We start from the raw sequence: 26,335 nt of genomic DNA, 5'->3' as shown, positions 1-26,335 counted from the left end.
TTTCGCGTTTAAAACTTAATCATGGAACAAAATTGAAAAGAAGTAGCACAAAAAAAACATTTGCATGTCCAAAATGCGTCGGGTCGCTGGAGGTAGCCCCCGACGCAAACGGACATTTCGCCCCTCGTAGTCATTTTGGCGTCCGCCAGGCGACGCAAACGGACGCGAGCGGACAATTTAGACGTCCGAAATGCGTCGCGCCGCTAGAGATGCCCTGATCCGCTCGTGTCTGGGTCTCCTGTACGTACGTAGGTGCGCGATAGATCAGACGTGTATTGTCTTGCATGCATGCACATACATATACGGCTGGTGCGGAGTAGTATATGTATAGGGCGCGTTTGGTTGCTGGACGCTAATTGGCTCGCATCGGATCAACATTTTTTTGGGCAGTTTGGTTTCCTTGGCGCACTCGCGTTCTTGCATAGCACGGGTTTTAAAGCACCCCTGGGACAGGACCCGGAGGAACGCTCGGTTTGACAGTTTCTCCAGGGCCAGGCCCGGGTGAGACGAATTTCGACAACGCCGTTCGCGCGGGAGCTCCACCTCGACATGGCGGGAGAAGCCGAAATCCCAACGGCGTTGCACGACAAAGATAGGGGTAACCTCCCTCTTCGGTTACCCTCTCCATTAGCCCCCTCCAAAATTTTCCCTTCCCCAAATTTCGCACCGATGGCGGCGGTGGCGACCCAGATCTGGCAGCGCGCATCTCCCTTCGGTCTTCGGTGCCGGACCAGGGTCCTCTTCTCCAGCCGCGGCGGAGCCTGCGCACATATGCGGCGGCTTTCGGCCGCGTCCTTCGTCCGCCATGACGGAGGTAAGGGGGATTCATGTTCGTACCGACCAGCTCCATCTTGTGCATCACGCCGCAGCACTCATCATTTGCATACAAGCATGTATCCTGATGGTGCAAAAGAGAGAAGTTAGACATGCTGCTTATCCTCGTGTGACTTACGGACCTATGTTACAACGAGATCAGGAGAGGATTGCCAACCTAAACAACATCTACAACTGCAACGACACAGAGGCTATCCAGACGCTACGGATGAGAAGAGCTCCTTTCTATGCACTTATGAAAACGTTCAGGGGTAGAGGACTGCTAACTGATAGCATCCACACAACTGTCGAAGAACAAGTTGCAATATTTCTTCATGTCGTCGGCCATAACCAGAGGTAAGAGTCATCCATAACACATTCAGGCGATCCACGGAGACTATCTCTCGGTACTTCCAGCAGGTCTTGTACGCAATTGGGGAGCTCAGAGGTGAAATGATCAAGCCAGCATCAATGAACACACCAACCAAGATCAAGAACAGCTACAGGTGGTTCCCCTATTTCAGAGTGAGTACAGAATCATGTTCCTTCTACCTATCAGATGTGTGGTACTGTCAGAAATATGACTGTGTGCTATTTTTTTACATGATTGCATTGAGGCTATTGATGGTACTCATGTCACTGCAAAGGTACCGAGATCAATTTTTGTAGCATTCCACGGGAGGAAGCACTACACCAGCCAGAACGTGCTAGCAGCTGTGGATTTCGATATGAGGTTCACCTACGTGCTTGCTGGATGGGAGGGTTCAGCTCATGATGCGAGCATCCTGGCCAATGGCTTGTCAAGGCTTGATGGGTTGCAAATCCCTGACGGTAAGTTCTACCTTGGAGATGCTGGATATGCATGCTGACCTGGAATTCTACCTCCCTCCAGGAAAACAAGGTACCACCTCAACGAGTTCTCTGCGAAGCACTGATGTCTACGGGTGCTTCTATTCTTGTAGACAGTGTTGGGCCTCCAAGAGCAGAGGTTTGTAGAACAGCAGCAAGTTTCCCTTAAGTGGATCACCCAAGGTTTATCGAACTCAGGGAGGAAGAGGTCAAAGATATCCCTCTCATGCAACCCTGCAACCACAAAGCAAGAAGCCTATTGTGTCCCCAACACACCTAATAGGTGCACTAGTTCGGCGAAGAGATAGTGAAATACAAGTGGTATGAATGAATATGAGCAGTAGTACGGCGCCAGAAAAATGCTTGCTGGCGTGCAGTTGATGGTAGTAATATTGCAGGCAGTATAAATGCAGTAAAACAGTAAACAAGCAGCGATAACAGTATTTAGGAACAAGGCCTAGGGATCATACTTTCACTAGTGGACACTCTCAACATTGATCACATAACAGAATAAATAAATAGATGCTAGACTCTACACCCTTTTGTTGGATGATGAACACCACTAACTGTGTAGGATTACACGAACCCTCAATGCCGGAGTTAACAAGCTCCACAATACTCAATGTTCATATTTAAATAACCTTAGAGTGCATAACAGATCAACATAACCAAACCAAGTACTAACATAGCATGCACACTGTCACCTTTACACTACGAAAGGAGAAATAGATCACATCAATACCATCATAGCAATAGTTAACTTCATAATCTACAAGAGATCACAATCATAGCCTACGCCAAGTACTACACGATGCATACACTGTCACCATTACACCGTGCAGGAGGAATAAACTACTTTAATAACATCACTAGAGTAGCACACAGATATATTGTGATACAAAACACATTGCAATCATAAAGAGATATAAATAAGCACTTCACTATGCCATTCATAACAGTGAATAAGTATTCTGTGAAATATAGCCTAAGAGACCCACACGGTGCACACACTGTCACCTTTACACACGTGGGACAAGGAGTCTCCGGAGATCACATAAGTAAAACCCACTTGACTAGCATAATGACATCTAGATTACAAGCATCATCATATGAATCTCAATCATGTAAGGCAGCTCATGAGATTATTGTATTGAAGCACATAGGAAAGAGATTAACCACATAGCTACCGGTACAGCCCCGAGCCTCGATGGAGAACTACTCCCTCCTCATGGGAGACAGCAGCGTTGATGAAGATGGCGGTGGTGTCGATGGAGAAGCCTTCCGGGGGCACTTCCCCGTCCCGGCGGCGTGCCGGAACAGAGACTCCTGTCCCCCAGATCTTGGCTTCGCGATGGCGGCGGCTCTGGAAGGTTTTCTCTGGTTTCGTCGAACGTGGTAGGGTTTTCGCGACGGAGACTTTAAGTAGGCGGAAGGGCAAGGTCGGTGGAGTCCTGGTGGGGCCACACACTAGGCCGGCGCGGCCAGGGCTTGGGCCGCGCCGCCCTACTGTGTCCCCACCTCGTGGCCCCACTTCGTTTCCCCTTCGGACTTCTGGAAGCTTCGTGGAAAAATAGGACCCTGAGCGTTGATTTCGTCCGATTCCGAGAATATTTCCTTACTAGGATTTCTGAAACCAAAAACAACAGAAAACAGCAACTGGCCCTTCGGCATCTCGTCAATAGGTTAGTGCCGGAAAATGCATAAATATGACATAAAGTATGCATAAAATATGTAGATATCATCAATAATGTGGCATGGAACATAAGAAATTATCGATACGTCGGAGATGTATCAGCATCCCCAAGCTTAGTTCCTGCTCGTCCCGAGCAGGTAAACGATAACAAAGATAATTTCTGGAGTGGCATGCCATCATAACCTTGATCATACTATTGTAAGCATATGTAATGAATGCAGCGATCAAAACAATGGTAATGACATGAGTAAATAAATGAATCATAAAGCAAAGACTTTTCATGAATAGTACTTCAAGACAAGCATCAATAAGTCTTGCATAAGAGTTAACTCATAAAGCAATAAATCAAAGTAAAGGTATTGAAGCAACACAAAGAAAGATTAAGTTTCAGCGGTTGCTTTCAACTTATAACATGTATATCTCATGGATAGTGTCAATGTAAAGTAATATAACAAGTGCAATATGCAAGTATGTAGGAATCAATGCACAGTTCACACAAGTGTTTGCTTCTTGAGATGGAGAGAAATAGGTGAACTGACTCAACATAAAAGTAAAAGAAAGGTCCTTCAAAGAGGAAAGCATCGATTGCTATATTTGTGCTAGAGCTTTTATTTTGAAAACATGAAACAATTTTGTCAACGGTAGTAATAAAGCATATGTATCATGTAAATTATATCTTACAAGTTGCAAGCCTCATGCATAGTGTACTAATAGTGCCCGCACCTTGTCCTAATTAGTTTGGATTACCGGGATTATCATCGCAATACACATGTTTTAACCAAGTGTCACAAAGGGGTACCTCTATGCCGCCTGTACAAAGGTCTAAGGAGAAAGCTCGCATTTGGATTTCTCGCTTTTGATTATTCTCAACTTAGACATCCATACCGGGACAACATAGACAACAGATAATGGACTCCTCTTTAATGCATAAGCATGTAGCAACAATTAATCTTCTCGTATGAGATTGAGGATATATGTCCAAAACTGAAACTTCCACCATGATTCATGGCTTTAGTTAGCGGCCCAATGTTCTTCTCTAACATTATGCATGCTCTAACCATTTAATGAGTGGTAAATCTCCCTTGCTTCAGACAAGACGAACATGCATAGCAACTCACATGATATTCAACAAAGAATTGGTGGCGTCCCCAGGAGCATGGTTATCGCACAACAAGCAACTTAATAAGAGATAAAGTGCATAAGTACATATTCAATACCACAATAGTTTTTAAGGCTATTTTGTCCCATGAGCTATATATTGCAAAGGCGAATGATGGAAATTTAAAGGTAGCACTCAAGCAATTTACTTTGGAATGGCGGAGAAATACCATGTAGTAGGTAGGTATGGTGGACACAAATGGCATAGTGGTTGGCTCAAGGATTTTGGATGCATGAGAAGTATTCCCTCTCGATACAAGGTTTAGGCTAGCAAGGTTATTTGAAACAAACACAAGGATGAACCGGTGCAGCAAAACTCACATAAAAGACATATTGTAAACATTATAAGACTCTACACCGTCTTCCTTGTTGTTCAAAACTCAATACTAGAAATTATCTAGACTTTAGAGAGACCAAATATGCAAATCAAATTTTAGCAAGCTCTATGTATTTCTTCATTAATGGGTGCAAAGTATATGATGCAAGAGCTTAAACATGAGCACAACAATTTCCAAGTATCAAATTATTCAAGACATTTTAGAATTACTACATGTAGCATTTCCCGATTCCAACCATATAACAATTTAACGAAGAAGATTCAACCTTCGCCATGAATACTATGAGTAAAGCCTAAGGACATATTTGTCCATATGCAACAGCGGAGCGTGTCTCTCTCCCACACAATGAATGCTAGGATCCATTTTATTCAAACAAAAACAAACCGACGCTCCAAGTAAAGTACATAAGATGTGACCGAATAAAAATATAGTTTCAAGAGAAGAAACCTGATAAGTTGTCGATGAAGAAGGGGATGCCTTGGGCATCCCCAAGCTTAGATGCTTGAGTCTTCTTGAAATATGAAGGGATGAACCACGGGGGCATCCCCAAGCTTAGACTTTTCACTCTTCTTGATCGTAGTATATCATCCTCCTCTCTTGACCCTTGAAAACTTCCTCCACACCAAACTCAAAGCAAACTCATTAGAGGGTTAGTGCATAATCAAAAATTCACATGTTCAGAGGTAACACAATCATTCTTAACACTTCTGGACATTTCCCAAAGCTACTGGAAGTTAATGGAACAAAGAAATCCATCCAACACAGCAAAAATAGGCAATGCGAAATAAAATGCAGAATCTGTCAAAACAGAACAGTCCGTAAAGACGAATTTTAAAGTGGCATCAGACTTGCTCAGATAAAAATTCCCAAATTTAATGAAAGTTGCGTACATATCTGAGGATCACGCACGTAAATTGGCATAATTTTCCGAGTTACCTACAGAGAATTAGGCCCAGATTCGTGACAGCAAGAAATCTGTTTCTGCGCAGTAATCCAAATCTAGTATGAACCTTACTATCAAAGACTTTACTTGGCACAACAATGCAACAAAACTAAGATAAGGAGAGGTTGCTACATTAGTAACAACTTCCAAGACTCAAATATAAAACAAAGTACTGTAGCAAAATAAACACATTGGTTATCTCCCAAGAAGTGCTTTCTTTATAGCCATTAAGATGGGCTCAGCAGTTTTAATGATGCACTCGCAAGAAATAGTAGTTGAAGCAAAAGAGAGCATCAAGAGGCAAATTCAAAACAAATTTAAGTCTAACATGCTTCCTATGCATAGGAGTTTTGTAAATAAACAAGTTCATGAAGAAAAAAGTAACAAGCATAGGAAGATAGAACAGGTGTAGCTTCAAAAATTTCAGCACATAGAGAGGTGTTTTAGTAACATGAAAATTTCTACAACCATATTTTCCTCTCTCATAATAACTTTCAGTAGCAACATGAGCAAACTCAACAATATAACTATCACATAAAGCATTCTTATCATGAGTCTCATGCATAAAATTATTACTCTCCACATAGGCATAATCAATTTTATTAGTTGTAGTGGGAGCAAATTCAACAAAGTAGCTATCATTATTATTCTCATCATCAAATATAGGAGGCATATTGTAATCATAATCAAATTTATCCTCCATAACAAAGTGTACTAAAAGACCAATATCATTATAATCATCATAAATAGGAGGCAAAGTATCATCAAAGTAAATTTTCTCCTCAATGCTTGGGGGACTAAAAATATCATGCTCATCAAAGCCAGCTTCCCCAAGCTTAGAATTTTCCATATCATTAGCAACAATGGTGTTCAAAGCGTTCATACTAATATGTTCCATAGGTTTTTTAATTTTTGCATCAAACCATCCATGTCTTAAATCAGGAAATAGAACAAGAAGCTCATTGTTGTCCATTATGCCTAACTAGTGTAAACAAGAAACAAAAAGATGCAATTGCAGGATCTAAAGGAAATAGCTTCGAGCACACACACAACGGCAACAGAAAAGTACTTTACCTGGGACCGGAGTATGAGTGCCTTTTACCTTTCCTCCCCGGCAACGGCGCCAGAAAAGTGCTTGATGTCTACGGGTGCTTCTATTCTTGTAGACAGTGTTGGGCCTCCAAGAGCAGAGGTTTGTAGAACAATGACAAGTTTCCCTTAAGTGGATCACCCAAGGTTTATCGAACTCAGGGAGGAAGAGGTCAAAGATATCCCTCTCATGCAACCCTGCAACCACAAAGCAAGAAGTCTCTTGTGTCCCCAACACACCTAATAGGTGCACTAGTTCGGCGAAGAGATAGTGAAATACAAGTGGTATGAATGAATATGAGCAGTAGTACGGCGCCAGAAAAGTGCTTGCTGCCGTGCAGTTGATGGTAGTAATATTGCAGGCAGTATAAATGCAGTAACTCAGGAAACCAGCAGCGATAGCAGTATTTAGGAACAAGGCCTAGGGATCATACTTTCACTAGTGGACACTCTCAACATTGATCACATAACAGAATAAATAAATAGATGCTAGACTCTACACCCTTTTGTTGGATGATGAACACCACTAACTGTGTAGGATTACACGAACCCTCAATGCCGGAGTTAACAAGCTCCACAATACTCAATGTTCATATTTAAATAACCTTAGAGTGCATAACAGATCAACATAACCAAAACAAGTACTAACATAGCATGCACACTGTCACCTTCACACTACGAAAGGAGGAATAGATCACATCAATACCATCATAGCAATAGTTAACTTCATAATCTACAAGAGATCACAATCATAGCCTACGCCAAGTACTACACGATGCACACACTGTCACCATTACACCGTGCAGGAGGAATAAACTACTTTAATAACATCACTAGAGTAGCACACAGATATATTGTGATACAAAACACATTGCAATCATAAAGAGATATAAATAAGTATTCTGTGAAATATAGCCTAAGAGACCCACACGGTGCACACACTGTCACCTTTACACACGTGGGACAAGGAGTCTCCGGAGATCACATAAGTAAAACCCACTTGACTAGCATAATGACATCTAGATTACAAGCATCATCATATGAATCTCAATCATGTAAGGTAGCTCATGAGATTATTGTATTGAAGCACATAGGAGAGAGATTAACCACATAGCTACCGGTACAGCCCCGAGCCTCGATGGAGAACTACTCCCTCCTCATGGGAGACAGCAGCGTTGATGAAGATGGCGGTGGTGTCGATGGAGAAGCCTTCCGGGGGCACTTCCCCATCCCGGCGGCGTGCCGGAACAGAGACTCATGTCCCCCAGATCTTGGCTTCGCGATGGCGGCGGCTCTGGAAGGTTTTCTCTGGTTTCGTCGAACGTGGTAGGGTTTTCGCGACGGAGACTTTAAGTAGGCGGAAGGGCAAGGTCGGTGGAGTCCTGGTGGGGCCACACACTAGGCCGGCGCGGTCAGGGCTTGGGCCGCGCCGCCCTACTGTGTCCCCACCTCGTGGCCCCACTTCGTTTCCCCTTCGGACTTCTGGAAGCTTCGTGGAAAAATAGGACCCTGGGCGTTGATTTCGTCCGATTCCGAGAATATTTCCTTACTAGGATTTCTGAAACCAAAAACAGCAGAAAACAGCAACTGGCCCTTCGGCATCTCGTCAATAGGTTAGTGCCGGAAAATGCATAAATATGACATAAAGTATGCATAAAACATGTAGATATCATCAATAATGTGGCATGGAACATAAGAAATTATCGATACGTCGGAGACGTATCAAGCACCGACCTCTGAATGCGAGAGAGTTGTTCAATCTCAGACACTCAAGCCTTAGAGTTACCATTGAGAGGGCCTTTGCTGTATTGAAGAACATGTTCAAGGTCCTTGACCAGAAACCGTTCCACACATTTGAAACTCAGGTAAAACTGGTCCTTGCTTGTTGCATTCTTCACAACTGGATCCTAGGTTGGGGCAAGGATGAGTTCTTCGAAGAGGTTGTCACTTTTGATGAAGTAGAGACCGACCATGGTGTGGACGCAGGCGACAATGATGCCTGGAAGGTGAAGAGGCAAGAGTGGGCATACGGAATGTGCGAAGCCAGATGCAACAGCACCATCTGAGAAGAAGTGAAGAAGTGAAGAAGAAGAACCCCCCTATGATCCCCTGTTTCTCGAACCACTTTTCGATCCCCGTATGTTGAACGACCCTGTTATGATAAACTGCAATTCGTAGTAGCTAGGGAGCATCGTGTTATGAACTACCATTCATAGTAGCTAGGGATGATTTCGTGAACTGCTATGCTTCGTAAGTTTGCAACTATCATGAACTGTGATTTCTGTGTGATGGGAGGTGAGAGCATGGTAAGGCTACCCGTCGTAGAGAAGAGGTAACCTTAGGCATGCCTGGATGGTACCAAACATGCCTAATATCATCTCCATCGAGATTTGGGCTTGGCTGCAGGCAAACAAACAGAAAGTCCTTTTTGGCCCAGCCGATGCAGCCCGTGGCTCGTTCTGGGCGCGCAAGTGTGCTTGCACCGCTGCGCCAGTGAGCCACGAATCAGGCCCAGGCAACCAAACGCGCCCATAGCTTCTGGATCTGTTCTCGGAATGGGGAAGAAGCAGCGTGGTGTGGCAGGGATGGTGGTGGAGGAAGTGGACAAGGGAAGAGGGAAACTTAAAGCATCTCCACTCGCTCTTATCGTACGGCATACGTCGTCCGACGCCAGCTGTTTTAAGAATCGTATGAGGGGGTGCCGGCCGCAAAATGAGAATTAGGGACATGTCAGCGCCGTGCACCCCAAACGGCATCCCCAATACAGTTTCATACATATTTAAATTTAAACACTAAATAAACTGTGATAATTTATTAGAACTTAAACAAATGTTGGAGATAATTCAACAAGTTCAACATAGCACAAAAATAATTAAGGTTTATCAAACAATCCAAATTTAAAGTTCAAATCACAATGGCAAACAAATAAACAAACTAGTCGCCGCCTTTGAGAGTCCATAGATGCTCCACCAGATCATCTTGCAGTTGATGATGAGTGTTGGAGTCTCGGACTTCTTGACACCTGGCGAGAAAAGCAGCAAATGCGGGAGGCACATTCTAATCAACATCTACAAGAGGACCCATCCGTTCATATGGTTCAGTGTCAAACACTGGAAATTCCCTCTCGCTCTCGATGATCATATTGTGTAGTAGACACAACATGTCATGACCTCCCACATCTGCTCTTTGGACCATGTAAGAGCAGGGTATCGGACAATGGCAAAGCAAGCTGGCAGCACACCAAATGCCCTATCCACATCCTTTCTGGCAGCCTCCTGCATCTGGGCAAACCAAGCTTTTTTTTTCCTCCAAGTACAGGGTTCGAGATTGTCTTCACAAATGTTGACCATCTTGGATAGATGCCATCTGCAAGATAGTAGCCCTTGTCATACTGGTGACCATTGATCTCAAACTGCACTGGACGGGCATTGCCTTCGACAAGCTTCTGGAACACATCTGAGCACTGCAGCACATTGATATCATTGTGTGATCCTGCCCTGCCGTAGAACGCATGCTAAATCCACACTGCCTCAAGCACCACACTGCATGCACCCTCGTGTCCCTTATACATGCACTGGTGTGCAAATGGACAGTTCTTCTATTCCCAGTGCATACATTTGATGCTGCCAAGCATCCCAGGAAAACCCCTCTCTGCATTTTGTGCCAAGATTCGAGTTGTGTCTGCCGCACTGGGTGTGCGCAAATAGGTCTTTCCAAACACCGCCACAATTTCCCTGCAGAATCTATACATGCAATCAGTGGTCGTGGACTCTGCCATGCGCAGATAGTCATCATGTGTATCACCTACAATTTCATAGGCAAGCATCCGAAGAGCCACTATGCATTTCTGAATTGTCGAGAAACCAAGCTCGCTGACGGAGTCTCTCTTCAATTTGAAATAGTCGATCTCCCTCAAATTCTCAACTATCTTCAGGAAGAGTTTCCTACTTATCCGAAAACGATGGCGGAGTACGGTATCACCGTGTGATACACGTAAAGCACACGCCCGTTGGGAACCCCAAGTGGAAGGTGTGATGCGTGTAGCAGCAAGTTTCCCTCAGTAAGAAACCAAGGTTTATCGAACCAGTAGGAGTCAAGGATCACGTGAAGGTCGTTGGTGACGGAGTGTAGTGCGGCGCAACACCAGGGATTCCGGCGCCAACGTGGAACCTGCACAACACAATCAAAGTACTTTGCCCCAACGTAACAGTGAGGTTGTCAATCTCACCAGCTTGCTGTAAACAAAGGATTAACCGTATAGTGTGGAAGATGATGTTTGTTTGCGAAGAACAGTAAAGAACAAGTATTGCAGTAGATTGTATTTCAGATGTAAAGAATGGAAGTTTAAAGGTAGCACTCAAGTAATTTACTTTGGAATGGCAGAGAAATACCATGTAGTAGGTAGGTATGGTGGACACAAATGGCATAGTTTTCGGCTCAAGGATTTGGATGCACGAGAAGAATTCCTCTCAATACAAGGCTAGGCTAGCAAGGTTGTTTGAAGCAAACTCAAGTATAAAACGGTGCAGCAAGACTCACATATGAACATATTTTAAGCATTATAAGACTTTACATCGTCTCCTTGTTGTTCAAACACCTTAACCAGAAAATATCTAGACTCTAGAGACCAATCATGCAAACCAAATTTTAACAAGATCTATGTAGTTCTTCATTAATAGGTGCAAGGTACATGATGCAAGAGCTTAAACATGATCTATATGAGCACAACAATTGCCAAGTATCAAATTATTCAAGACATTATACCAATTACCACATGCAGCATTTTCCGTTTCCAACCATATATCAATGAACGAAGTAGTTCAATCTTCGCAATGAACATTAAGAATAAAGCTAAGAACATATGTGTTCATATGCAACAGCGGAGCGTGTCTCTCTCCCACACAAAGAATGCTAGGATCCGATTTTATTCAAACAAAAACAAAAAATAAAAACAAACAGACGCTCCAAGTAAAGCACATAAGATGTGACTGAATAAAAATATAGTTTCACTAGAGGTGACCTGATAAGTTGTCGATGAAGAAGGGGATGCCTTGGGCATCCCCAAGCTTATATGCTTGAGTCTTCTTGAAATATGCAGGGATGAACCACGGGGGCATCCCCAAGCTTAGACTTTTCACTCTTCTTGATCATATTGTATCATCCTCCTCTCTTGACCCTTCAAAACTTCCTCCACACCAAACTCAAAACAAACTCATTAGAGGGTTAGTGCATAATTGAAAATTCATGTATTCAGAGGTGACATAATCATTCTTAACACTTCTGGACATTGCACAAAGCTACTGAAAGTTAATGGAACAAAGAAATCCATCAAACATAGCAAAACAGGCAATGCGAAATAAAAGGCAGAATCTATCAAAACAGAACAGTCCGTAAAGACGGATTTTTCTGGGGCACTTAACTTGCTCAGATGAAAATGCTCAAATTGAATGAAAGTTGCGTACATATCTGAGGATCACACACGTAAATTGGAAGATTTTTCTGAGTTACCTACAGAGAATTCTAATCAAATTCGTGATAGCAAGAAATCTGTTTCTGCGCAGTAATCCAAATCTAGTATCAACATTACTATCAAAGACTTTACTTGGCACAACAATGAAATAAAATAAAGATAAGGAGAGGTTTCTACAGTAGTAACAACTTCCAAGACTCAAATATAAAACAAAAGTGCAGAAGTAAAATAATGGGTTGTCTCCCATAAGCGCTTTTCTTTAACGCCTTTCAGCTAGGCGCAGAAAGTGTGAATCAAGTATTATCAAGAGATGAAGCATCGACATCATAATTTGTTCTAATAATAGAATCATAAGGCAACTTCATTCTCTTTCTAGGGAAGTGTTCCTTACCTTTCTTGAGAGGAAATTGATATTTAATATTACCTTCCTTCATATCAATAGTAGCACCAACAGTTCGAAGAAAAGGTATTCCCAATATAATGGGACAAGATGCATTGCATTCAATATCCAAGACAACAAAATCAACGGGGACAAGGTTATTGTTAACCATAATACGAACATTATCAATCCTCCCCAAAGGTTTCTTTATAGCATTATCAGCAAGATTACCATCCAAATAACAATTTTTCAATGGTGGCAAGTCAAGCATATCATAGATTTTCTTAGGCATAACAGAAATACTTGCACCAAGATCACATAAAGCATTATAGTCAAAATCATTGACCCTCATCTTAATGATGGGCTCCCAACCATCTTCTAACTTCCTAGGAATAGAAGTTTCAAGTTTTAGTTTCTCTTCTCTAGCTTTTATGAGAGCATTTGTGATATGTTTTGTAAAGGCCAAATTTATAGCACTAGCATTGGGACTTTTAGCAAGTTTTTGTAAGAACTTTATAACTTCAGAGATGTGACAATCATCAAAATCTAAACCATTATGATCTACAGCAATGGGATCATTGTCCCCAATATTTTGAAAAATTTCAGCAGTTTTATCACAAACAGTTTCAGCAGTTTCAGCAGTTTCAGGCAGTTTTGCACGCTTTGCACTAGGAGTAGAAACATTGCCAACACCAATTATTTTACCATTGATAGTAGGAGGTTTAGCAACATGTAGCATTATCATTACTAGTGGTGGTAATAGTCCAAACTTTAGCTACATTATTCTTTTTAGCAAGTTTTTCGTTTTCTTCTCTTTCCCACCTAGCATGCAATTCAGCCATCAATCTAATATTTTCATTAATTCGAACTTGGATGGCGTTTGCTGTAGTAACAATCTTATTATCATTATCCTTATTAGGCATAACTTTCAATTTTAAAAGATCAACATCAGAGGCAAGTCTATCAACCTTAGAAGCAAGAATATCAATTTTATCAAGCTTTTCCTCAACAGATTTGTTAAAAGCAGTTTGTGTACTAATAAATTCTTTAAGCATGGCTTCAAGACCAGAGGGTGCATTCCTATTATTGTTGTTAGAATTCCCATAAGAATTACCATAACCATTACTATTATTAGAAGGATATGGCCTATAGTTGTTACCAGAATTATTCCTATAAGCATTGTTGTTGAAATTATTACTTTTAATGAAGTTCACATCAACATGTTCTTCTTGGGCAACCAATGAAGCTAAAGGAACATTATTAGGATCAACATTAGATCTACCATTCACAAGCATAGACATAATAGCATCAATCTTATCATTCAAGGAAGAGGTTTCTTCAACAGAATTTACCTTCTTACCTTGTGGAGCCCTTTCAGTGTGCCATTCAGAGTAATTTATCATCATATCATCAAGAAGCTTTGTTGCCGCCCCCAAAGTGATGGACATAAAGGTTCCTCCAGCAGCTGAATCCAATAGGTTCCGCGAAGAAAAATTCAATCCTGCATAGAAGGTTTGGATGATCATCCAAGTAGTTAGTCCATGGGTTGGGCAATTATTTACCAAAGATTTCATTCTTTCCCATGCTTGAGCAACATGTTCATTATCCAATTGCTTAAAATTCATTATGCTACTTCTCAAAGATATAATTTTAGCAGGAGGATAATATCTACCAATGAAAGCATCTTTACATTTAGTCCATGAATCAATACTATTCTTAGGCAAAGATAGCAACCAATCTTTAGCTCTTCCTCTTAACGAGAAAGGAAACAATTTTAATTTTATCATGTCACCATCTACATCCTTATACTTTTGCATTTCACAAAGTTCAACAAAATTATTAAGATGGGCAGCAGCATCTTCAGAACTAACACTAGAAAATTGCTCTCTCATAACAAGATTTAGTAAAGCAGGTTTAATTTCAAAGAATTCTACTGCAGTAGCAGGTGGAGCAATAGGTGTGCATAGGAAATCATTATTATTTGTGCTAGTGAAGTCACACAACTTAGTGTTTTCAGGAGTATTCATTTTAACAGTAGTAAATAAAGCAAACTAAATAAAGTAAATGCAAGTAACTAAATTTTTTTGTATTTTTAATATGGAGAACGCAGACAAGATAGTAAAATAAAGTAAAGCTAGCAACTAATTTTTTTGTGTTTTTGATATAAGAGCAAACAAAGCAGTAAATAAAGTAAAGTAAAGCAAGACAAAAACAAAGTAAAGAGATTGGATGTGAGAGACTCCCCTTGCAGCGTGTCTTGATCTCCCCGACAACGGCACCAGAAATTTAGCTTGATACGCGTAAAGCACACGCCCGTTGGGAACCCCAAGTGGAAGGTGTGATCCGTGTAGCAGTAAGTTTCCCTCAGTAAGAAACCAAGGTTTATCGAACCAGTAGGAGTCAAGGATCACGTGAAGGTCGTTGGTGACGGAGTGTAGTGCGGCGCAACACCAGGGATTCCGGCGCCAACGTGGAACCTGCACAACACAATCAAAGTACTTTGCCCCAACGTAACAGTGAGGTTGTCAATCTCACCGGCTTGCTGTAAACAAAGGATTAACTGTATAGTGTGGAAGATGATGTTTGTTTGCGAAGAACAGTAAAGAACAAGTATTGCAGTAGATTATATTTCAGATGTAAAGAATGGACCGGGGTCCACAGTTCACTAGTGGTGTCTCTCCCATAAGATAAATAGCATGTTGGGTGAACAAATTACAGTTGGGCAATTGACAAATAAAGAAGGCATAACAATGCACATACATATATCATGATGAGTACTATGAGATTTAATCAGGGCATTACGACAAAGTACATAGACCGCTATCCAGCATGCATCTATGCCTAAAAAGTCCACTTTCAGGTTATCATCCGAACCCCTTCCGGTATTAAGTTGCAAACAACAGACAATTGCATTAAGTATGGTGCGTAATGTAATCAACACAAATATCCTTAGACAAAGCATCGATGTTTTATCCCTAGTGGCAACAGCACATCCACAACCTTAGAACTTTCTCACACTGTCCTGCATTCAATGGAGGCATGAACCCACTATCGAGCATAAATACTCCCTCTTGGAGTTACAAGTATCAACTTGGCCAGAGCCTCTACTAGCAACGGAGAGCATGCAAGAACATAAACAACATATATGATAGATTGATAATCAACTTGACATAGTATTCAATATTCATCGGATCCCAACAAACACAACATGTAGCATTACAAATAGATGATCTTGATCATGATAGGCAGCTCACAAGATCTAACATGATAGCACAATGAGGAGAAGATAACCATCTAGCTACTGCTATGGACCCATAGTCCAGGGGGTGAACTACTCACACATCGATCCGGAGGCGATCATGGCGATGAAGAGCCCTCCGGGAGATGATTCCCCTCTCCGGCAGGGTGCCGGAGGCGATCTCCTGAATCCCCCGAGATGGGATTGGCGGCGGCGGCATCTCTGGAAGGTTTTCCGTATCGTGGCTCTCGGTACAGAGGGTTTCGCGACGAAGGCTTTAAGTAGGCGGAAGGGCGGTGTCGGAGGGCTGACAGGGGCCTCACACGCTAGGGCGGTGCGGGCCCCCTAGGCCGCGCGGCCCTAGTGTGGCGGTGCCTCGTCGCCCCACTTCGTGATCCCTTCGGTCTTCTGGAAGCTTCGTGGAAAAATAAGACCCTGGGCGTTGATTTCGTCCAATTCCGAGAATATTTCCTTTGTAGGATTTCTGAAACCAAAAACAGCAGAAAACAACAACGGGCTCTTCGGGATCTCGTCAATAGGTTAGTGCCGGAAAATGCATAATAATGACATATAATGTGTATAAAACATGTGAGTATCATCATAAAAGTAGCATGGAACATAAGAAATTATAGATACGTTTGAGACGTATCACCGTGCAATGGATTGTTGGCGAAGTAGTCGACATAGAGCATGCAGTAGCCTTCCATCCTCGGCCTTGGCTTCGTCTTGTGTTGCCCCGGCCGGTGTGGAGCCACCAATGACCGGCTTGTCGTCCCTGGCGATCATGGCCAAGAGGGATACGAGGATCGCCAGATGCTCGTCGTCTCCAATGGCATCCCTGGTCGTAGCCACGACAGCAAGCTGCTCGTCCATGAGCGCAGCAATGACGTCCTCGTCGTCTAAGTCCAACGCCTTGGCAAATAGCCGGACACCTCGCGTGCAGGGTGGGAGCGCGGTAGGGACAGAGGTAAAAGTGGTGGCGGGAGCGGGTGAACGGCGACGGTGGGAAGGGCCGGCGAGGTGGCCTGGGTTTGCGGTGGCGTGTATACGGCGACAGAATGGGTTCCTACCAGAGGAAATGGTCCATCGCGGCGAGGGGTGGTTGCGGTGGCGACAGTGGTCGCGAGGCGAGAAGGAGAAAAATGTTTGTGCTTTTCTGGCTCTGGTCACCGACAGGTCTGGCCCGCGGTGTTTTCTCGCCCCGCCGGCGCCCCAGCTAGCCCCCCTGTAGATTGAGTTTGGCCTGGGGGCGCCGGATGAAGAGTTGGGCCGTGCCGGCGCAAAAACAAATTTAGGGGTCACGGCTGGGCGCCTGTTTTCGCTTTGGCGCCCCCAAATCGGCTATCGGGGGACTTTGGGGAGGGGGAGTGGAGATGCTCTTAGATGAATAAGGGAGGGGCCTGCGCAACTTCACTTCACGAAACACCTCGAGACATGTTTTGGGAGCAGAAAAAACCCCGATTGGCCATCAAATTCACGTGCAAGCGCACATGTCAAAGCAGTTTGGAGACAAGCCAAGAGTTAATGGCTAATGATGGGATTCGTAGCATAGAAAACAAAAAAATTCCTACCGCAAGAACAATTAACAATCCAAGATCCAATCTAGAAGATGGTAGCAACGAGAAGATCATGATACTAACCCTCGAAGATTTCCAAAGCCTACGAGATTAGATCTCGTTGTTGCTATAGTCGATCACTTGCCGCTTTCGAAAGCGCATAGAAGATCTTGACGGTGCCACAGTCGGGCAGCACCTCCGTACTCGGTCACACGTTCGGTGTTGATGACGACGTCCTTCTCCCCATTCCAGCGGGCAGCAGAAGTAGTAGATCCTCCTCAGAATCCCGACAGCACGACGGCGTGGTGTCGGTGGCGGTGGAGATCTCCGGCTGGGCTTCGCCTAAGCTATGCGGGAGAGGTGGGAGGAGGGAGGCGGCCAGGGTTTGTGAGAGGGGGCGCCGGCTTGGGTGCCTTGAGGGGTGCGGCCATGGTGGTCTTGATGTGGCCGGCCAGCCCCCCTCTCCTCCACTTTGTATAGGTGGAACCCCCTTAGGGTTTGCCCCAAAACCAATCTGAAGTCCAACTCCAAAACTGCCATATGGACGAAACCTAGAGGGACAGGGACTCTCCCTTTCCCCCTTAGCTTGTCCGACCAAGGAGGTGGAGTCCACTATGGACTCCACCCTCCCACTTGGTTGGCTGGTTGGACTCCACCTTCCATGGTGATTTCTTCCGGAAGGTTCTAGAACATTCTAGCGCCTTCCATAAATGCACCGGATCATTTCCAAAAATTGGAAAGTGACTTCCTATATATGAATCTTATTCTCCGGACCATTCCGAACCTCCTCGTGATGTCATGGATCCCATCCGAGACTCCGAACAAAACTTTGAACTCCATTCCATATTCCATATTTACTTAAAACGACATCAAACCTTAAGTGTGTCACCCTACGGTTCGTGAACTATGCAGACATGGTTGAGACTTCTCTCCGACCAATAACCAATAGTGGGATCTGGAGATCCATAATGGCTCCCACATATTCAACGATAACTTAGTGATCGATTGAACCATTTACATACGATACTGATTCCCTTTGTCTCGCGATATTTTACTTGTCCGAGGTTTGATCATCGGTATCTCTACACCTCGTTCAACCTCGTCTCTGACAAGTACTCTTTACTCGTACCGTGGCATATCATCTCTTGTGAACTATTCACATGCTTGCAAGCTAATCAGACGATATTCCACCGAGAGGGCCCAGAGTATATCTATCCGTCATCGGGATGGACAAATCCCACTCTTGATCCATATGCCTCAACTCATACTTTCCGAATACTTAATCCCACCTTTATAACCACCCATTTACGCAGTGGTGTTTGATGTAATCAAAGTACCCTTCCAGTATAAGTGATTTACATGATCTCATGGTCGAAGGACTAGGTAACTATGTATTGAAAGCTTATAGCAAACTGAACTTAATGACGTGATCTTATGCTACGCTTATTTGAGTGTGTGTCCATTATATCATTCATCTAATGACATAACCTTGTTATTAATAACATCCAATGTTCATGATCACGAAATCATGATCATCTATTAATCAACAAGCTAGTTATTCAAGAGGCTTACTAGGGACTCCTTGTTGTTTACATAACACACATGTATCAATTTTTTGGTTAATACAATTATAGCATGGTATGTAAACATTTATCATAAACATAAAGATATATAATAACCGCTTTATTATTGACTCTTGGGCATATCTCCAACAGTCTCCCACTTGCACTAGAGTCAATAATCTAGTTTACATTTGTAAAGATATAACACCTTGGCCATCTGGTGCTTATCATGTTTTGCTCACGGGAGAGGTTTCAGTCAACGGATCTGACACGCTCAGAAATGTATGTATTTTGCAATTCATTTGCGTCTCAACGCATCACTCATTTTCCAAATGAGTCGGCATTAATCGTTTATATTCGGTCTTCTGGTGGAACCTTAATTCCGCGGTCTGAAATATGTCACTAATATTGTCACACACAATATAGCTTCAAAGTTCTGACACTATCGGAACTACACCAAGTTCTCAAAGAACTTCTTGACTTAACATCCTCAATCATTGTCAAAACAATGACATACTCTGCCTTCTTTTGTAGAATCCGTCACAATATTTAGAACTCATCTAAATCTAGCATAGACATCTTCTAGCTCATTGTGCTACCTTTTAATCAACACTTAGCCTAATTGAGATTTGAAATTCATTTTTATATGTGACCAAACTAATATCGGTGCAACACCTTACAGCGATTTGTTTGTCATTACCCCATACAAAACTATATATATCCTTGGTTCTTCTAAAGTACACAAGGATATTCTTACTGTCGTCCAATGATCATTACATGAATCATTCCGGTATATGCTCATAACACTTTAGAGCACAGGATATCTGATTGTGTACATATTAATCGTGATCTAAAATCACTCATGTGTTTTTACTCATTGAGTGTCAGATACACTCAAGTCTTGTTAAACCTTCACATGAAAATAACATCTTCTTAATATTTTTATATTTAACTACTTCAATATCCATTCTATGTACTTTGACTTAAACTTATTATGTGTTTCAATCTATCTTCATAGATCTTGACACTAAATATGTTTTAGTCCATATCCTTTCATTGAAATTAGTTCTCAATGAAACCTTTTTAATCAAGTAAATAATTACATCATTTATAATCAACTATATGTCATCTACATAAAGTATTACAAATATGTCTCAGCGGTCCCACTTAATTTCTTGCAAATGCAAGCCTCTTCATCATCTCTGATGAAATCATAACTCTTTGATCATTTCATCCGGTGAAGATTCCAACTCCGTGATACTCACTTCATCCAATTGAAGTTAGCATACCTATCTAGTATTCCACGGACTAGCAAAACTCTTGGTTGTATCTTGTATACACCTTTAATACACACTTCTGTTAAGTAATGTATTTTGCCATCCTACTAGCATATCTCATAAAAGAAATATGTAGCGATTACTAGAATAATCCACATAGACTATAAGCATCTCTACGGAAGATCTAATCTTATTGTAGTCAACTCTTTGAACTTTGTCGTAAACAACTTTTTTGACAAGTCGAGCTTCTTCAAGGATATTTCATCCAAGTCCATCAATTTTATAGATCCATTTACTTTTAAAAAGCATTCACCTATCTTGGATTTCATGGTGCATAGCCATTTTAACGGAGTCAGGGCCCATCATAACTTCTTTGTATGTAGTTAGTTTATCATTGTTCAAAATCAATCCTTTGTCCACAAATCATTTATTTGATCACAAAGTAAACCATACCTAAAAGGTTCAATAGGTACTTCGATCTCCATGGCTAAAACACTTTGTAGTCATGTGAGCCATGATCGTCGTGGCCGCTTCCGGAACCATTTCCGATGCTGCGCTACTCTGATCATTATGCTCAGGTTCATAAACCTTATCAAGTACTATTGTCCTCCCACTCAAATACTTCGCTTAGAAACAATTTCTTGGAAATAAGAAACATTGACAAACACTTTTGTCTTTATCTCCATAGTGGAAAGAATTCCCAATCAATTCTCTGGGATAACCAACAAAGACATTCATCCGATTTTGGTTGTAAACTTATTTACTTATGCTATACATACCAAAATTTAAGAAAGGACTATTAGGGTTTATACCCATGCCATAACTCGTATGGTGTCATTTCAACGGATCATGATGATGCTCTATTCAGTGTAAAAGTGGTAGTCACTAAAGCATAATCCACAAAAATATAATGACGTCATATTATCTCATCATTAACCCAACAAGGTTTGGATACGTTTCTCGGATACTCCATCATCACTATGATACTCCAAGGAACGTGAGTTGTAGAACAATTTCATAACTCTCTTAGATGTTCTCTAAAACTCGTAATTCAAATATTTCTACCATGATCCAATCATAGATATTTGACTTTACTATTACGATGATTTCCACTTCATGCTAAAATTTATTTGAATCCATTCAAATGTTTCAAACTTCTTCCTTATCGAATAAATATATCCACATATATATACTCAATTCATTGTTGGAAGTTTTCATGAAGTAGAAGAATCTTCCGCACATAACTATGCCTAGTGAACCATATAAATCATCATGTATGTTTCCACTAAGTTAGTTGCCCGTTCAACTCTTGGCCTATGAACGGTATTTTAGTCATTCTCTTTAGAAAAGATTTGCAAGCGCCAAACGATTCAAAAATCAAATAACTCCAAAAATCCATTTGCATGGAGTTTCTTCATGCGTTCCTTTCTAACATGACCTAAATGGCGGTTCCACAAATAAGTGGAATTCAAATCATTTGCCTTATGGCATTTTAGCGTCAGTGTTATGCATGTGTGTTTCACCATAAAGATTTATAATAACTTATCCATCGTACATGGAATACTACCAAAATTTGAACAACTCATTGTTTTCATTTGACCAGAACAAAAACCAACAATTATGAAGTTCTTTGTTATAAATCTGAAGGGCTAGATAGAATGCCAACGATGAACATAATAACACTTTATTTTTGTTCAAGACGTGCATTCCTATCATATTCCTTGTCAGTCACTTAGGCCATTGTATTCTTCTATTGCATTGTTTTGTATGACACTTCATACCAACCAATATGGTACAAATACCCAAGAATTTCATTATGTGACCAAACTAGGAATACATTCATAACATGTATATCATCTATATACACCTGAGCTAGACTTTCTAGTCTTTTCTTTCTTTCTGTCAATAATCTTTTGTAATTTCTCTTTTAGCTTTCCTCATTCTCAGAAAAAACACTTTAACATTAATAACTTCTAGGTTTGTTGGTCAAATACCAATAACCTTGAGGTTCTTACTTTGAAGTTGGTCATCATATGACAAGTGTTCCGGATTTCACTATTAGTAACCTTTTAATGTGATAAACAATTTCACTCATAATTTATCCAACAAATCATGACGACTTTCCGAGACCATGTCTGTACATGCTAGGCTCGTAAAGTTTAACCTTAGTATTCGCATGTGCAAATCTGGCTTGCACCCGTTGTATGCACACGTAGAATCTATAACACCCGATCATCACGTGATGCTTCGAAACGACGTGTCTTAGCAACGGTGCATACTAAGGACGTTCACTTCTTGGATATGCGAATATCGTTAGTGCCCAACTTAGTTGGAGGATTGGGACGCCTGGCGTCTTCAACCTTCATACATTCCCATAAAACTTATGAGTTTACGTAGTCTCACTAGATTATATTCTATCATCTTGTAATAAGGTCTTAGATATCACATATATCTCATACCCTGCTTATTTCTGAAAACAAACTTTTCAGCTTCTTACTTTTCAAATAGATTTGAACTTCAAGTTTCACGGAGACAAGATGATTCTAGGTACTAATTGAAACCATGTTTCTTTGAATTAGCAATGTGAGGTTTACTAAAAGTTTGCAATAGGACTTAATCATTTCTTGATTCTTTAACAATACGGTACCAGTCCGTAAAGTTACTTGTCAGACTTAACAGTATTTCTATCTCAATTACAAGACTAGCGCATGGTAGAAAACGGATGCCAATTCTACAAATTAATTCAAAATACTATTCAGACTATGTTCATGATAATTAGTTCATGTTTTAATCTAATTACTAATGAACTCCCACTTAATACAACATCCCTCATAGTTGTTTAGTGGTCAAACAATCCATATCCACTACACCAAAACCGATCATCACGTGAGATGATGTAGCTTCAATGGTGAACATCAACATGTTGATCATATCATCAATATGACTCGTGTTCAACCTTTTGGTTTCCTGTGTTCCGAGGCCATGTCTGTACATGCTAGGATCGTCAAGCAAACCCAAGTATTTCCACGTGTGCAACATGGCTTACGCCCGTTGTATGTGAACATAGAATCTATCACATCCGATCATCACGAGATGCTTCAAAAAGACGAACTGTAGCAACGGTGCATACGAGGGGAGAACACTTTATTATCTTGATATTAATGTGAGGGATCATCTTATAATGCTATCGTCGCGATCTAAGCAAGATAAGATGCATAAAGGATTAACATCACATGCAATTCATTTGTGATATGATATGGCCCTTTAGTCTTTGCGCCTTTGATCTTCATCTCCAAAGCACGGACATGATCTCCATCATCAACGGGCATGATCTCCATCATCGTCGCCGTAGCATCAAGGTCCATGGCGCTGTCTTCATGGTTGTTCACCGTGTGTAGCAACTATTACAACTACTTTGAAATAATACTACAACATGAAATATAAAGACAACCATAAGGCTCCTGCCGGTTGCCACAATACAATAATGATCGTCTCATACATATTCATCATCACATCATGGCCATATCACATCACCAAACCCTGCAAAAACAAGTTATACGCCTCTAATTTGGTTTGCATATTTTACGTGGTTTAGAGTTTTCGAGTAAGATCCAATCTACCTACAAACATGAACCACAACGGTGATACTAGTGTTGTCAATAGAAAGAGTAGATTGAATCTTCACTATGGTGAGAGAGACAGACACCCGCAAAGCCAATTATGCAATACAAGTTGCATGTCGAGCGTGGAGCAAGTCTCATGAACGCGGTCATGTAAAGTTAGCCCGGGCCGCTTCATCCCACCATCCCGCAAGATGCAAAGTACACGAACTAAAGACAACAAAAGCATCAACGCCCACAAAACCATTGTGTTCTACTCGTGCAACCAATTTATGCATAGACACAGCTCTGATACCATTGATGGGATTCGTAGTATAGAAAACAAAAAAAATTCCTACTGCAAGAACGAATAATAAGCCAAGATCCAATCTAGAAGATGGTAGCAACGAGAAGATCATGAGACTAACCCTCTGATACGCGTAAAGCACACGTTCGTTGGGAACCCCAAGTGGAAGGTATGATGCGTATAGAAGCAAGTTTCCCTCAGTAAGAAACCAAGGTTTATCGAACCAGTAGGAGCCAAGAAGCACGTTGAAGGTTGATGGCGGCGAAGTGTAGTGCGGCGCAACACCAGGGATTCCGGCGCCAACGTGGAACCTGCACAACACAATCAAAGTACTTTGCCCCAACGTAACAATGAGGTTGTCAATCTCACCGGCTTGCTGTAAACAAAGGATTAATTGTATAGTGTTGAAGATGATGTTTGTTTGCGAAGAACAGTAAAGAACAATTGCAGTAGATTGTATTTCAGATGTAAAGAATGGACCGGGGTCCACAGTTCACTAGTGGTGTCTCTCCCATAAGATAAATAGCATGTTGGGTGAACAAATTACAGTTGGGCAATTGACAAATAAAGAAGGCATAACAATGCACATACATATATCATGATGAGTACTATGAGATTTAATCAGGGCATTACGACAAAGTACAGAGAACGCTATCCAGCATGCATCTATGCCTAAAATAGATGATCTTGATCATGATAGGCAGTTCACAAGATCTAACATGATAGCACAATGAGGAGAAGACAACCATCTAGCTGCTGCTATGGACCCATAGTCCAGGGGTGAACTACTCACACATCGATCCGGAGGCGATCATGGCGATGAAGAGCCCTCCGGGAGATGATTCCCCTCTCCGGCAGGGTGCCGAAGGCGATCTCCTGAATCCCCCGAGATGGGATTGGCGGCGGCGGCATCTCTGGAAGGTTTTCCGTATCGTGGCTCTCGGTACAGAGGGTTTCGCGACGAAGGCTTTAAGTAGGCGGAAGGGCGGAGTCGGAGGAGTCACGGGGGCCCCACACGCTAGGGCCGCGCGGGCCCCCCCTAGGCCGCGCCGCCCTAGTGTGGCGGCGCCCCGTGGCCCCACTTCGTTTCTCCCTCGGTCTTCTGGAAGCTTCGTGGAAAAATAAGCCCCTGGGCATTGATTTCGTCCAATTCCGAGAATATTTCCTTACTAGGATTTCTGAAACCAAAAACGGCAGAAAACAGCAACTGGCTCTTCGGCATCTCGTCAATAGGTTAGTGCCGGAAAATGCATAATAATGACATATAATGTGTATAAAACATGTGAGTATCATCATAAAAGTAGCATGGAACATAAGAAATTATAGATACGTTTGAGACGTATCAAGCATCCCCAAGCTTAGTTCCTACTCGCCCTCGAGTAGGTAAACGATAACAAAGATAATTTCTGAAGTGACATGCTATCATAATCTTGATCAATACTATTGTAAAGCACATGAGATGAATGCAGCGATTCGAAGCAGTGATGAAGACAATGAGTAAACAAATGAATCATATAGCAAAGACTTTTCATGAATAATACTTTGAAGACAAGCATCAATAAGACTTGCATAACAGTTAACTCATAAGCAATAAATTCTTAGTAGAAAGCTTTGAAACAACACAAAGGAAGATATAAGTTTCAGCGGTTGCTTTCAACTTCAACATGTATATCTCATGGATAATTATCAACACAAAGTAATATAACAAGTGCAATAGGTAAACATGTAAGAATCAATGCACACAGTTTACACAAGTGTTTGCTTCTAAGATAGAAAGAAGTAGGTAAACTGACTCAACAATAAAGTAGAAGAATGGCCCTTCGCAGAGGGAAGCATGGATTACTATATTTGTGCTAGAGCTTTTCATTTTGAAAACATAGAAACAATTTTGTCAACGGTAGTAATAAATCATATGTGTTATGTATAAGATATCCTATAAGTTGCAAGCCTCATGCATAGTATACCAATAGTGCTCGCACCTTGTCCTAATTAGCTTGGATTAACATGGATTATCATTGCATAGCATATGTTTCAACCAAGTGTCACAAAGGGGTACCTCTATGC

General features: G+C 41.7%; 1 pseudogene; it reads left to right on the top strand.

Moving 5' to 3' along the window:
* The first annotated feature begins 669 nt into the window (after window positions 1-669).
* LOC139831735 (protein ALP1-like) lies at window positions 670-1,748 on the top strand (annotated as a pseudogene).
* Window positions 1,749-26,335: the final 24,587 nt, after the last annotated feature.

The sequence above is a fragment of the Lolium perenne genome, chromosome 5, assembly GCF_019359855.2.
Source record: "Lolium perenne isolate Kyuss_39 chromosome 5, Kyuss_2.0, whole genome shotgun sequence".
In the NCBI taxonomy this organism is placed as follows: domain Eukaryota; kingdom Viridiplantae; phylum Streptophyta; class Magnoliopsida; order Poales; family Poaceae; genus Lolium; species Lolium perenne.
The sequence above is the reverse complement of the archived record's forward strand: the minus strand, read 5'-3'. Positions and strand labels throughout refer to the sequence as shown.